This window comes from Pan troglodytes, chromosome 2 (genome assembly GCF_028858775.2).
Source record: "Pan troglodytes isolate AG18354 chromosome 2, NHGRI_mPanTro3-v2.0_pri, whole genome shotgun sequence".
In the NCBI taxonomy this organism is placed as follows: Eukaryota; Metazoa; Chordata; class Mammalia; order Primates; family Hominidae; genus Pan; species Pan troglodytes.
The window spans coordinates 191,728,528-191,743,307 of NC_086015.1; the positions used below are offsets into that span (position 1 = coordinate 191,728,528).

General features: G+C 37.2%; 1 protein-coding gene across 15 annotated transcripts in view; it reads left to right on the top strand.

The window, feature by feature from the left end:
- The window catches only part of LPP (LIM domain containing preferred translocation partner in lipoma), a 726,282-nt gene that overhangs the window by 401,231 nt on the left and 310,271 nt on the right, over positions 1–14,780 (top strand). The window contains exon 1 of one of the 15 annotated variants that reach the window (XM_063807421.1): positions 12,860–13,053. The exons of the other annotated variants lie outside the window; for them this stretch is intronic. The gene's annotated coding sequence lies outside the window, so the exon portion shown is untranslated. Of the gene's footprint in view, positions 1–12,859; positions 13,054–14,780 lie in introns of those variants that run through there. 15 annotated transcript variants of the gene reach the window in all.

Here is a 14,780-nt window from a genome sequence, read left to right on the forward strand (position 1 = left end):
TATCCACACCATTGGATCAAATGCCATGAGGATTAAAAATTGGACCAATGGATCTAGATCTTAGTTGAGGATTGCCTTGATAAGAACAGTTATCATTACTCTTCTGAGCTATTTGCTCACACTTGCTTTACTTTTTGTCAAAGTCGAGGCCACTCTAAATAATGGTTAAATACAAGGGCTCTGGAGTTGCCCCGTCTGAGGTCAAATCCTAGTTTCATATTTACTAGTTGTTTGAGCTTGGAAAGTTTAATTAACCCTTCTGTGTGCTTCAGTTTTTTTTGTTTGTTTGTTTTACTTTTGAAAGGAAAGAAATGATATGTTTTGTCTTATAGGTTTATTGGGAAGATTGCAAAAACTAAACATATACCATAGTGTCTGTCATATAGTAAATTACCAATAACTGTTAGCTCTAGTGATTAAGAATAAAATGATCACTAACATCTATAAAATTACACCTGACTTATATTTCCTTCTTACCCTGAAAATCATACAAACTCTTTCTAGAGTTGTGCTTGAGTCGGTTGCACTATTTTCTGCCTTTTTGTTTTTTTGGTTTGATTTTTTTTCAGTTTTTTTAATCATTACATGAATTAACCTCATTATGATCTAATTACTTCCACATAGTTCTCCAGATTGTGAATGCACTGTGAAACCATAGCTTGTTCATATCTTAGAACCTTATGCAAGGGTTGGCACTTTTGGCACTTCAGGCTTGAAATTAAAATGGTTTCTGAATGCCCTGGTGATTGATTGACATTTCACCTTCAAGGTCATTCCAATACTTAATGTAGAAGTGATAGGGTAAACTCTTAATTACTGGAATTACCTATAAATAAATAAATGACTTAAATTTCCTAAAATAATAGTTAGTGTCTTGTTAATCTGAGTTCCTTTTCTCTGCAAATTATTTCACAGGCATGACCCTCTGTAATTTTCTCACCTTTTAAAGTGATCCTGAGGTATATCATGCAGGATAGTTGACCTTTGGGATTGGTGTTCTTGCCCTACGGTAGATAGCTTTGTGAAGTCTTCCCTCCCTTTCTATTTCTGGGACCTAGAACTTAAAATGGCCTCTTATGTTGAATTCTTCTCATTCATATTTCTATAAACTCAAATAATGGTGCCTTTAACATCTTCAGACGTGCCTTCATGCGTTACAAAAAAAAAGATGGTTTGATATTTGTTTCCTTTATCTTCTTTGAAATGCATGAATAAAGGTAACTATTTACAAACCTGAAATAAAGCAAAACTGTGTTTATTAGATTCTTGAAAAGCGGTTTTGCAAATCTAAATCAAGCACCGGGCTAGAAGGACTACATTAAGCAACAACACCAGCAATGAGTGGTATATTTTAGGAACTGTGTCCATGGACAGAATGAGATATCATGAGCAAATATCTGTTGCAATTCCTGTGCCAATTCATAAATGGCAACAGCTGATTCTTGCCTTGCTCACATAGTTGTAGTCTGGATGGTAAAAGGTAATATTTTCAACTCCTTGGTTTACTTTGTCAGGAGTAATAAGTTTCTAATAAAGAAGCTATATTTATACTTCTCACCTGGCCTCTCTCTCTCTGTGTAGTCCATGCCACAAACACTGTACATTGGCTAACATATTTGTCTGAGTAAGGGTGAGAGACAAGAAGAACATGAGGGAAACTAGAGGTTGTACAAGTAAATTCTATTGTTGCTAATGCCATAATTTATTCCAGGTATTATCTAGTCCCAGAATGTGCATATGAATGTTCTGGCGCTCTCTTTTCTGTACTTGTAATAAACAAGACATCAGAGGACACAAGAGTTGAGAGGGCCCAGTTTCAGTACCTCTTGTTATAAATCATCAAGCAGGTAGAGAGAAGATCCCTGATGTTATCAGTACTTTTGAGCAGAAAGCATGGATGTTATCAGTATTTTTGACCAGAAAGAGAATGGATGTTATCAGTATTTTTGAGCAGAAAGCATGCGTGTTTGTACACCTTCTTGTTTACTCCACATAGGCACTCCGACAAAATAGTATCTCTACCTCAACCAGTAAGTTCCTTATCTGTCTCTGAGTTCTTTTGTCCTTCTACAGAAACAAGAGTGTTTCTCTTAAACTGACTCCCTCATTCTGGATAAACTGATATAATAAAAACACCAAAATGAAAACCCATGTATTCATACCATACTTTCCCACCTCACTGTGCTGTACTCTGTAGAGTTCATATCCTCTCTTCTTTTACACCTCTTCAGTGAGCTCTATAATTTTCTAGCTGTTGGTTGTTTCTCTATTCGTATCATCTACCTGCAATGCCATTCATCACTTCCTACCTGCCACTCTTACCCTTCATTTTTTACCTGAGGAGCTGCCTCCTACCCTGTATGAGTTGCTGTACACGTTTCTTTTGACACTTGTCACATATATACCCTGTTATGGTTGTGGTCAGCTGTGTAGATTCAACTTCCTTGACAAGGCTGGAAAATTGTGAATTGTAGGAAGTGTGTTTGAGTGTGCTTCCGTTTCTGGGATTCCCACTGTGTCTAACCCTGTGGTACCTGGCATGGGTTAGGCAATCAACAAATGTTTGCTGAACAAATGAAAACAAATGGGTAAAAAACTCAAACCTTTAATATTCATTTTTTAAGAAAAATAGTAAATAGCATTACCATGACTGACAGACCACAGTTAATTTGCCATTTCTACCTCCCACTTGCTGTTCTCAAAAAAAGTGGAATAAAACCACAGATTTGCCAATGGTCAAAAGATGAATCTAAAGGGCAATGATGTTACAACTTATTATTAACTTATTTCATTTCTGCCTACCAAGAAATGTGTATGACTCAGCTTTTGTCCAAGCAGCACTGCTTTTGTTCTATTTTGAATTCGTGGTGGAAAGGATGAGTTTTTGATAAAGATCTTGACTTTTTTGTATCAAATAGAGGATAGGATGGTATTATAGAGATTAGGTAATGAAATGCATGGGTTCTAATGCCTGCACTGCCTCTACCCCTGTCTAGCTATATGACCTTGAACATTTCCTTGCCTCTGTCTAGGCCTTAGTCTCCCCAGATGTAACATGAGGGAGCTGATGTAGTTAATTGTCAGTGGCTCTTGCAGCCAAGCATACTAGACTGGAATTCTAGGTGGGATTCAGAGTAATTCCTTGTGATGACATATGACTCAACCTTCAGCTGTGAACTGGCTCACCATCGTGACAACAGGCACCAGATTATTCACACATTTCTGAATATTTGAATTGCATAAGGCTGCTCAATGATGGTGAAAATTGGGTCCTAAATATTCTATCTGATATATATGTAATGTAACCTGTTCAGGATCTCATGTGAGTGTAAAATGATGTGTGAAATATGCACCAAGCAAGAAACACTTTGAACATTATGATAAGGCAGTAATACAATTTGATTTTTATGAGTTAAAGATGATGGTACTATAAGAGCTCTAGTTATATGAAGCCTGGAACTATAGTATGTCTTAGTCTTTATAGAAAGGAAAACAATTAAAAATGTTGTTTCTCACTCTTGTATTTCCGTGTTCGTAGAGTCAATAGTTTCACTCAAGGCAGGAAGACAAGACCTGATATTAGCTCCTCTGTCCGAGTCATTCAACACCTCACCCCCTCCAGTTATATTTATATTTATACATATTTTATTATTCTTTTACTATGCCAGTACCACAATGGGAAATATGTTTACTTTTAAAAAGCTACCCAGAATCCTCCAATTTCTCGTCCGAGAATATAAAAACACTTACCTCACATAAACTCACTTAAGAAAATGTGAATGTAACACTGTTCCCCCAAACCGCTTTCTTCTTTGAATGCCAGCTTTTCACATAGCAGCTTTCCTGACCTCCTACTTCCAGGACCTCAGACCCCTCTGTCTGTGGGCTGGCACTTGGAATGTGGCTGTCCACTTGGCAAAGTGGAAAGAGCTTCTGTTCTCACTGTGGCATCTGGAGCCTCAATTCTGGTTCCACCACTCAGCAGCTCTTTGAATGCTAGGAGGATATTTCACTTCTCCAGATCCTAATCTCTTCACTGGTAAGAGAGGAATAATTATATTTACTTTTTGACATGGCTAGAATAATTAGAGAGAATGCATAGAGAGCATCTAACACAGAGACTGACAGGTAGTAGGTGCAGGTTTACTTCCCCTTCTGTAGATGGTCCAGGGTCTCTGACGCATCTCTGCTTCTTCACTGGTTTATCTCTGTGCTATGCTACCACCAAGAAGTCGTCTATGCACAGATAAAGAGGGAAAATGGTCTGCAGTCATCACTTGGGATTCTATCCAATTCAGTGAGGTCTCAAATCACTACTCAACAACCATTCAGCAGCAATGCGATGTCAATGTCCTTATCTGTTTCTCATGCTACTACTGTTTCATATCTCCCACGTAATGTAGTTTAGGAGAAAGAGTCATGAAGTGGGTTCCAGTAGTCCTGGCTTCCAGTTCCGATTCTCAGATAAACCTACTCTTTGACCCATGCCAAGTCATATCCTTCCACATATTTGAATGACAATCCTATACCTTAGTTCTCTCCAGAGATACATAGATTGTTCAGGCTGATGCACTTATGCTTTGATTTACTGGATATTCAAGTAATGAAGCCTATCTTTTTCTATGTTTTCTTCTTTTTCTGGAATTCAAAGTCTGTGTGTTCTTGCCATTGCCCTTGAAGTAGTAACATTTCTGAGCCTGGCTGATCTAGAACCTCTACAAAGGCTGTCCTTCCTTCTTGATAATAAGTCAGTGCATTTACCTAATATCTGGGAGTTTACAAAGTATCTTCATTTATTCATTAGTATTGAAGTCTCAGTAGTAACTCCTGAAGATGGGGATTCTTACCCACATTTTAGAGATGAGGAAACAGGATGGGAGATGAAAGGATGTTCTCAGGAGTCCCACAGTAGGTGTTAGTTACATAGCTTGGATTTCAAGCAGCATCCTTCTCCCAATCCCAGGTCCTGGCCTGAATGTAAATGTGATTTCCAATCCAAGTTCGAATGTCTGTGCACTCATTAGTCCCTAGACAAATCTGGTTTTTCTTGCTTGAGAATGAAATTGAACTTTCAAACATTTTCTTAAGCCTGTAGGATCTACATTCTCTTCATTTTCTAATATACTTGTAACTTTAAATTCCTTATTAAGCCCGAAGGATATTTCACTTCATTGTAGAAATTTACCATTGCCATTGGCTTCTGCAAAACTTGGCAGTGAACTTTTTTAAAAAAACATGGCCGTTGAGAGTGGTCCCCTTGATACTTGAGTGTGTATTGTCCCAAACATTGCCTCAATAGGTAGTTACTGTAGAAGAAAATGCCGTAGTTTTAATGGCAGCCTTGAATTTTCTCCTCTCTCCTTTAATGGAAATCCATTCTATACTTATTAATCCACTGAGCTTGTCAGTACACATCCCTGTCATTTCTCAAAAATGTAAGGAAACAGCATGTATAGAACAAGCACTGGACTAAAAGTCGGAGGAGCAGATTTTAGACCTTCCTTTTCTACCAATTATTTGGAATGCGGCAAATCGCTTTACTTCTGTGAACATCTAGTTTATGTTTTATAAAGCATTGAACTAGATCATTTCTAAGGTTCTTTTCCACCCTATTTGGTAAATTGTCTAGCATGTTCTACTTCCCACTTGATTAAATTACTCTGCTTCATTTTTTTTAATTTTGCAAGGAAATACTCATTACATATAAGGATAGGAGACTTCACTTATTTCCACAGATATTTACTGAGCACTGACTATGTGAAACATAATTAAAGTGTAATGGGCATTTGGAGGAGGGAGACATTCCAGAAGAGGAAACTGTTATGAGTAAAGATAAAGCAGTTTGAAAGTGCACTTTCTAATGAGAACCTGGAGATTCACGGAGAATTTGCAGCGCATGGACTTGTGAGCAGTTAGCATTAAGGTTGAGAAGAGGGCAGTGTGGACTGAATGTGGAGGCTTCTACAGTGTGTACTATTTATAATCACACACACACAGACACACATCACACACACATACAAACACACACACTCATCCCTTTTCAGGGTCTCCTGACGACCTATACTGCCTGTTGCTCTTTTTACCTCAGCCAGCAAAGAGATAAATTGCCAAGATTAAGTAGATCTGAACATTTGAGAAGGAGTTCCATAAAAAAGACAATGAAAATCAAGTGTACCAGCATCTTTGATTCATACAAGGATCATTTTCAGTTTAACAGTTTATCTCCGTTGTTGGTTGTGACTTCCTGCAGGACGTGACTTTTGATATATTCATTCTTGAACTTCCACCAAGCACAGTTTCACCATAGTTGATGCTCAGTAATAGATCCTTATTTGTTGGACTGAATTGCTGCCGACTGAAGTCAATCCTAGAAAGGAGAGAAGATAGCTTTTTTACATAGAATAACTAGGAGGGGTTTTCTTCTTTTGAATGAGCTACCAATAACAAAATAAAACTGCAATGAAAGAATTGACAGCCTGGATCTGTAATCTGCCTGACCTGATAATTGTAAAAACTGATTACTGTGTCAGCCTGCCAGATGGATCTTCTCCTTGAAATGTAACGTGCGACACTTCTGAATGTGATTCAAGTGCAAGCTTCCTTTTCTCTCCCCTTCATGTTTGTTAGTTTGGGAAAGAAGCAGTTTTATTTGAACTGAACCCACTCATTTCAAGTGTGTTTAATGACAGCAGTATGTGACAGATAAAATAAAATCCTACGGCCTCGTTTGATGTTTAATTTCAGACCTTAGTGAAAGGAAATAGGATAAAACAATGTTGTTCAAAGGGAGAAGTTGAAAACAAATGATTTGTTATTACACACTTAGCCATATCTCTCCAGGGAAATTTGGGAAGTCAAATAATGTGAACAGTAATAACAGTAGTACTTGAGATTTGTGGAGTGCCTAGCAGTTTGTCGAGTGGCTTTATGTTCATTATCACATCAAGTCTAGGAGGTTGCCTGGCCAGAAATCATCATCCCACTATTACACACACGGTTGAGTGAGTTACGCTAAATCCTACTTCTAAAATGGTAGAACTGAGCCTCACTCTTGGTCCTGTTGATTTTGAATGGAATAGTTCCTCTAATTCTCTGTGCTGGCTCACCAACCAAACATGTGTGCAGTACATTGGACCACGTTGTGGAACCAGCCTGTTCCTTAACTTTACTGAAGCATATATATGCTGGCAATATACAAATAAATTATCACAACAGATTTCAGCAGTGAGAAGTATATGAAGTTGAACATAACAGCCCTCCCTCAGTACCCATTCTTTTTCTCCCCTGCCAACCCCAACTCTTTTTCCAAAGAGTAATCACCATTGTCTTTTTGTTGTGCATCTTTCCAAGCATGTATCTATACATTTATGTATACATTTACGTATATGTGTGTGTGTGTGTGTGTGTGTGTGGTATATTATCTATTTTTTTCAGTTCTTTTCCTCTGGATCTTTTCATGTCAGTAAAAAGGATTTGCCATACTATTTTTAATTATGTATAGTGCTCCATAGTATAAGGGTTCATCACTGAGTCTCTTTTATAGTGGAGAGCTTCAGCTTTTCTTTATTATAAACAATGTTAAGATGAGCTTCCTTGCATATGTATCTTTGTGTACATGTGAATCCAGAATTGGAATTGCTTGTTTCTTTTTTGTTTTTGTTTTTGTTTTGAGATTTATCAAAATTCAGTGTGGGCCATCATCGCAAATGTTAGAATCCTCATCTTAGCTCATGTTATCGACCTGGGTTTCCGCTTAGTTGCTTGGGGATGTGTTGTTCAGACCAAGCCAGACACTTCTCTAAACAGACACTTGTGGCCAAGAGAGTAAATGTTGGGGAAGTTATTTTCCATGGCACTGTGGTTTGAATACAGGCACTCACCATGGAAGAAGAGTAGGGTATTCTTGTAACAGTCTTGTTTACTTAAAACAGCCACGACTCTTCGCTGAGATAGAATAAGGTACTTAACGCAATAAAAATATCTACCATAATTTAAAAATGCAAATGTAGCAATGCACTAAAAAATACCTTTAGCTTATTTTTTGTTAAGAAACAAGTGTTTTGCATAATCAGGCTTTAAAAAATATAATTGAATTCTCTATACTGATTCTATGATAGGAAGGTCCAGAGTCAGGTCCACCTTCCATGCCATACTCCTTCTTTCCACCATTCGCAGCTGGTCATACTGAGGGTAATTAGTAGGGGATAATATCTGAAAATGTAGGTATGTAAGAGAATAGAGCTAATCTGCCTAGCTTTTATGATATTACAGATCGCAGAGGAGCATCCTCACGGATAATTCCCAAATCACAGATAATGTGTTGTTGTGCTTTATAAGCAGAGAGACACAAAATAAACTCTCTCCCCTATCCTTCTCTTTTATTTATTTATTTTCCTTCTGTTAATAGATTTAGTCATTTTTTAAAACCATAATATACCAGGATGAGCCAGAATTATGTGTGTCTAAGTTCTTTTAAAATAAAGAAATTGTTTCTTGGGTCTGTTTTAGTTAGGTCCTTTCAGGTTGCAGGAACCAAGATGTGCTTAAAGTTACCTCAGATGACTTTAGATGATGGGAATTTATGGTAATATACAGGGAGAAGGAAGGAAGTCCAAAAACCCATGTCAGCAACTAGACAACCAAGCCTCATGGAGACTTGGAATATCATTGAGGACACAACAGCAGCTGATTTTGTCATTCCTCAGAAATAAACATCCAGTGTTTCCTTGTCCGGTGGGTCTTTGTTGGACAAGGACTTAGCTTTCTTCAATTTTCCTTCTGTTTTCTGTGGCAGCTCCTGTTAGTGATTCTGTTTAGTCTTCTTCTGAACACTAGGATGTTCGTTATATGATGTCCTGCTGCCTCATGACCTCCTCATCCTACGCCGTGTGTCTCTGGCTTTTGCTCCATTCCATCTCTGCTCCCAGCTTTTCTTTTTCTGTATCCTTACACTGAAAAGCCTGAACCAACAGGACCATTATTTTAGCTGGTTCTTCTCCAGTACACATGGAGGAGGAATTCTTCCTCCAGCACAGCTCCTGGGTATCTAGTCTGGTTTGGGTTCAATGTCTGATCCAATTAGCTGTGGCCGGAGTGCAGAATTACCTGTTACAAAACTGTGGCAATGTAGTTATTAAAACAAGCAACTTTTTGAGGCTTTTTGCTTAAACAGAGTGGTTGGTGTGGTAGAGACAACATTGTATGTACTTCTCTATCACAGAGAGAAATTTATAAAGTCAAGGCAAACCAAATATCTGAGGCTGGGACTTCACCCCAGATGTTTGCAAGTAAACAAGTTCTGGACCATAGAGATCCGCTCCTCTCACTTTCTGACTGCCTTTTGCTTTGGTCTCTAGACCAATGTTCCACTAGTATTTAGTTTTCATTCTGGTTTTAAAACTGTTTATCTGTAAACCTGTAATTTAAACTTCTGATAAGCAAAACTAACATAGTAATGAGCCCATTAGAAAGCAATCGTGAGATACTATTAGACTTTGATAACTTTTAAGAAGCTTTATTCTATTTTTGCCCACTCAAAGCTAACATTTTTAGCAGTTTTAAAACTGAATGGGGTTTTTGTTTTTTCCTAAATATGTTTGTCTGATGTATATTATATCTTATTATGGCAAAGAAACTTAAAGTACCAAATAGAATGAAGACATATTTGATATTAAAATAATGAAAAACATTCAATATTTGATAACTTCAGAGAAACTTTGACTAAGCTTCAAGGTTATTTTTATAAACATGTACTACTGGACAATGTATAGAAGTTTCTTAGCTCACAGATTTTCACTTTGGTAGATGTGGACTAATGTGTTTGCCAGAATGTGCACCTCTTCTCTATTTACCGTAAAGAGAGGTGTGGGTAGGAGATTGCACAGTGTCACTTAGGGCTTAGAGGTGAGGGATTTTGGAATAGCTTTTAGTTTAACCTGCGTGTGAGAAAAGAAGGTTTCATCGTGTGGCTAATAGGAATTTTCATATGATAGGAAAAGGATTAACAAGATTTAACTTTATATTCTCAATAACTTCCCAACTAACCAGTGTCTTCGATGAGGAAAAATTTGAAAATTAAACAGTTGTGTTTCTTTTCAATCTTCCCTTGCACGATTACAAGACGATGGAAAAGTGCTTACACTTTGATTGCTGTTCCTAATAACCATGTTAGAATTTCACAGGTGATCTGGAATATCATATCCTGACTTTCATATGTGGGAGCAAGAGTCAGCAAAGAACCTTTCTGTGCTTAGAGATGATTTTATACATAAAATAATATTGTTTTGAAAATGAACATTGATGGGAACTGTGTCATATTTTCTGTATCATATTTCATGTTAGCTTTATTAGTTAGCTCTCATTACCTCACCAAATAACTCATTAAAAAAATACGTATCTTAACTGTGATCAGCCTAAGGACTCTATTCGATGATCAAGTCGTAGTCAAATCACAGTCTCATCTCTTAATGTGTTCCTTTGATCCTCCTCCCAACTCTCCCTCCAACATTCATACCAAATCCTTGGATGTTTCTGCTTAGTTCAAAAAGCCATGTTCTCTCACTATGTAAATTATACCAAGAATACCACTAATCATATACGAGAAGCTAACAATCTATGCTTGAGTTGTGTGTTTTTTAATATCATGCTTTGGGATATGATGCCAAATTGGATCTCCAATTTGCTTTTAATTAGTCAGCAACACTTATTTAATGCCCACTAAGCTCAGAGCAAGGCTTGGAGGGTGGAGAAGGGGAGAAAGGAGATCGGAAAACAAATACACTATCATTTCCAGAATAGCTTCCAGTATCTTTATGCATACAGAAAACAGATAAATGAAAGGATTAAGAAAACTTAAAAGCAAAATCCAAATGAGTGCAAATTGGTCTGATACAAACTGAGCTATATAAATGCAAAGAGGATGCAAATTATAAAAACTTGAAGAGTTTAAAATTGCTATCCTTCTACTTTTATTTTCATAATACTTTGCCATGAGAATTCTTAGATCTCAGAACACCATACCCTTCAGTGAGGAAAGTTTACTGGTTCAGTTGTATCATTTAGAGAAACAAACCTAATTCTTAGCATTTTATGGGCTTCTGAGAGATGACGCCGTAAAACTTTTTGAGTCTCTGTTAAACTTTTCTCGTCATTAAAGCTTTTATGTAACCTTGAACAAGTTCCTTAACCTCTCTGCGCCTCAACTTCCACATCATTAAAATGGGGATGATAATAGGACCCATCTCATAGGATTGTTAGGACTATTAAATGTATTATACTCTATTACTTGTATCCTATAAAATATCTTTCTCATAGTTTAATTTCTTGAAAATTGAAGCACATCTTATGATTGATGTGGTAAGAAACCATTGTAACACATATTAAGTGACACCAGTTGGTTCTTTGTTAGTAGGTTAGTAGAGAAAAAAAAAGATGCAGTTTATAGTCAAAGCCATGTGTAAAGTGTGTCTAAAGTGCTTAAAACAAAGCCTGTCATACAATTGGTCTTATAGAATGTTGCTGTTATCATCATTGCCTGAATACCATATTTGTGGTATGTAAAACATTTGTCTCCAATTTCACTGGCTTCTGTCCTATGAAGCAGATATACTTATAGTTCCTGGTCTTTGAGTAAATAGAACCTAGAAGAATTATCAGATATTACACAACTGCCAAATAATGACTTACATCAAACCAAGAGTTTATTCCTCTTCTCATGCATATCAACACCTGTTTAATCTGATCATGTTTTCAAAAACCCACTAGTGATCTATTTATTTCTAGCTATAGCTTTCATCACCTGTATTTGGTGATTTGGTGTTGGCAGAGTCCATACTCATAACACTAAATCTGACTACTGTGATTACAACAGTCTTTCTAAGTTAGACACCACTAATGATATTGATTAGGGAGAAGGCATTCTTTGTGATCCTATTTGCATGATCTTGGGTAATTCACTTACTGGACCCAATTGTTAGTTGTGAAATGTGAATGTTGAAAGCAGTGAATCTTCCAGCTGCTTGATTTGTGATATCACTATCAATTTACCTACTGAGGAGCTTCATATAAATTGGTCATTTGTAGAAAGTAGTTCAGTGGCTGAGAATCTGGCATAATATTTTATTTTTATGAAATTTCAGTAAACATTATTGAGCAACTTGTAGGTTTCAGGCTCCACGATAGGGATGCAAGCATGTAAGACCTCTGTCCAGCAACTGAGAGGTAAAACTACAACGAGAAAGATAGGCTGGTAATTCAGATTTATTTTTAAATAATAGCTTTTTGAGATATAATATACTTACCCTTCAATCCACTGACTCTGGTTTTAAAGGAGATGATTAATACATTCACTCAACCGATATTGAGCATCTGATATGTGCCAGAGACTTCCTATGTGCTAGGGTTATGGAGATTGACAATAGTTATACAAAACTGAGCCTGTCACAAAATGTGTATCGACAGACAGTTTTCCATTTGGTGCTATAGACCAGTACTCAGGGTCAGCAGAGGGTACTCTGGAAGCATATTCAGGGACAAAGCAAACCTAGTCTTGGAAGATCTGAGGAAATTTCCTATGATCATGTCTGTCCCCTGCCATAACATCCTGAATGCATCTGATCTGAGCTAAACTGAGGTCTGACAAACTTGTAGGAGTTTGCGAGGTGAGTGGCTTGGGGAAAGTAGAGAGGAAGAAGTTTTTCTGGAAGAGAAAAGAAAATATGCTGTGGCTCTGAGGTGAATCACATATAATGCACAATAGCTTAGTATTGTGATAACATTTGGGACTGTGTGGGCAGACAGTGGCTGCAGGGCCTGAAGGGTGGAGAGGGGGAGCTTACGCTTCAGTAGGGGTGTATATGTCTTATTATGAGGTCACAATGAAGATTGAGGTCAGCTAGAGGATGTGACATTCGAGTTGGGTCACAAAGGATGTACAGGAGTTTTTCAAGGCTGACCACAGTCTAGGCAGAAGAAATTGCAATTGTGAAAGGAAGATTTGCATGAAAGAATGGTGTTTTTGGCTGAGTGAGGAATTTGAAGTATCTGGAAAATGGAGTAAGTGGCACAGAGAAAGAAAACAGCCAAATAATAATAATAATAATAATAAATTGGTGAGGGTTCGGAGAGCAGCTTACAATTGGATTCGGTGCGATGCAATGACTTTATATGTTCTGTACCTTGTCCTTGTAGGCAGTTGCAGACACTAGGGACAGGAGTCTGGGGGAAGACAGGAGCATTGAAAGTTTGAGGAAAAAATGAAAAGCATGCTTTAGAAAGATAATCTGAATATACTTGAATTGGAGGGGCCCTGGATTGTGAATAAAAATTAGAAGTATGTCATCTGTATTGTGTAGGATAGTGCTTATCTACAAAGAATTTTATGTAGAATTCCCCATCAGATTAACCCTTTGCAGCAATAGCCAATTATTTCTGATATTAAAAATTGTAATTAAATAAAAGATATGGATTGGTAACTAAACATTTATTGAGAAGTTACTGTATCACTTCCACATATCAATTCACTTGTTTTTCTTAGTAATCCAATGATGTAGCCTGTCATTTCTCCCATTTTTCAGCAGAGGAAATTGTGGCCCAGAAGGTTGTATGTAACTCATCGAGGCACTAAGTGGCAGAGGTCATGTTTCAGCCACGGCCATCTGGCTCCAAAGCCTAAATGTATGAATTAGCCACTAAAGGCACAACTGAAAATACTAACAGTCCCTGTGTTAGTGAAGAGGGATATTTGGCAAAAAGTTTTTATTTTGCTTTTTTACAATTCAGTGATTTGTAATTTATTTACAGAGTCATGCAATCATTACCTCAATGTAATTTTAGAACATTTAAAAAGTCCATGCTCATTTGCTTCCCATTCTCACTCCAACCCTAGATAACCTCAAATCTACTTTAGTGGTAGTCAGTTTGTATGAATGGCAACTTCAGTTTAATAGCTTTTTTTTTTTTTGAGTAGTCACAATCTGATAGCCTTAATCACTAATTCAGGAGAATAACATTGTTTGACCATATCATTTCTAACTTCTGCATGCAATTAGTGTACTCTATTCATAATTTGATGCAGAGAAGGGTAAAAGTGACAGGCCTTGTGGCAGTCATTGGTCAGAGGCATATGAGTAAGACTGCCTGAGACCCTACCCTGGAGTTCTGTCTTGCAGGTAAGGCACATAGACAAACTATTAAGCAATATTGGAGAAAGAAGTTATTGTAGAAATCCTGATGTTTTTGGTGAATGGCTTATGTTAAACTTCTCTCTCCTGGAAGTCATTGAATTGTTTTTAAAAACTTAGTATGTATGAAGCATTTGGAATGCTTGGCATTTTGAGAATAAAATCCACATCAATTTAAAATAAAATAAAACTCCCCATCCAGAATAGAGTAGTAATTGCAAGGCATAAAATAGCCCAGCTGTGGAGTGGCTTAAAGGACAATTGGTCTCAGGCAGAGAGTACCAGATAGGACACGCTACACAAAGGACTGTAATGTCTCAATTAGTGTACCTATTGGGTAGCACATATATCTGAAATGGCTTAAAATAAAAATTGCAAATGCACCAGATTTAATCAATCTTAGTATTTCCTTCTCTTATGCTCTCAGTCCTTAGTTAAAAATAAAATTTGCCTGCCTCATTCTCCTGTGTGCTAGCTAGTAGGATTAACTGGAGTTCTCAACAGGAAAGCAATAGATCTAGTAGACGACATTGTATGGTGGGTGAAAGCCCGGTAGAGATAATTATACAGTCACTCCCACTATATTACCCGTCAAAGAAA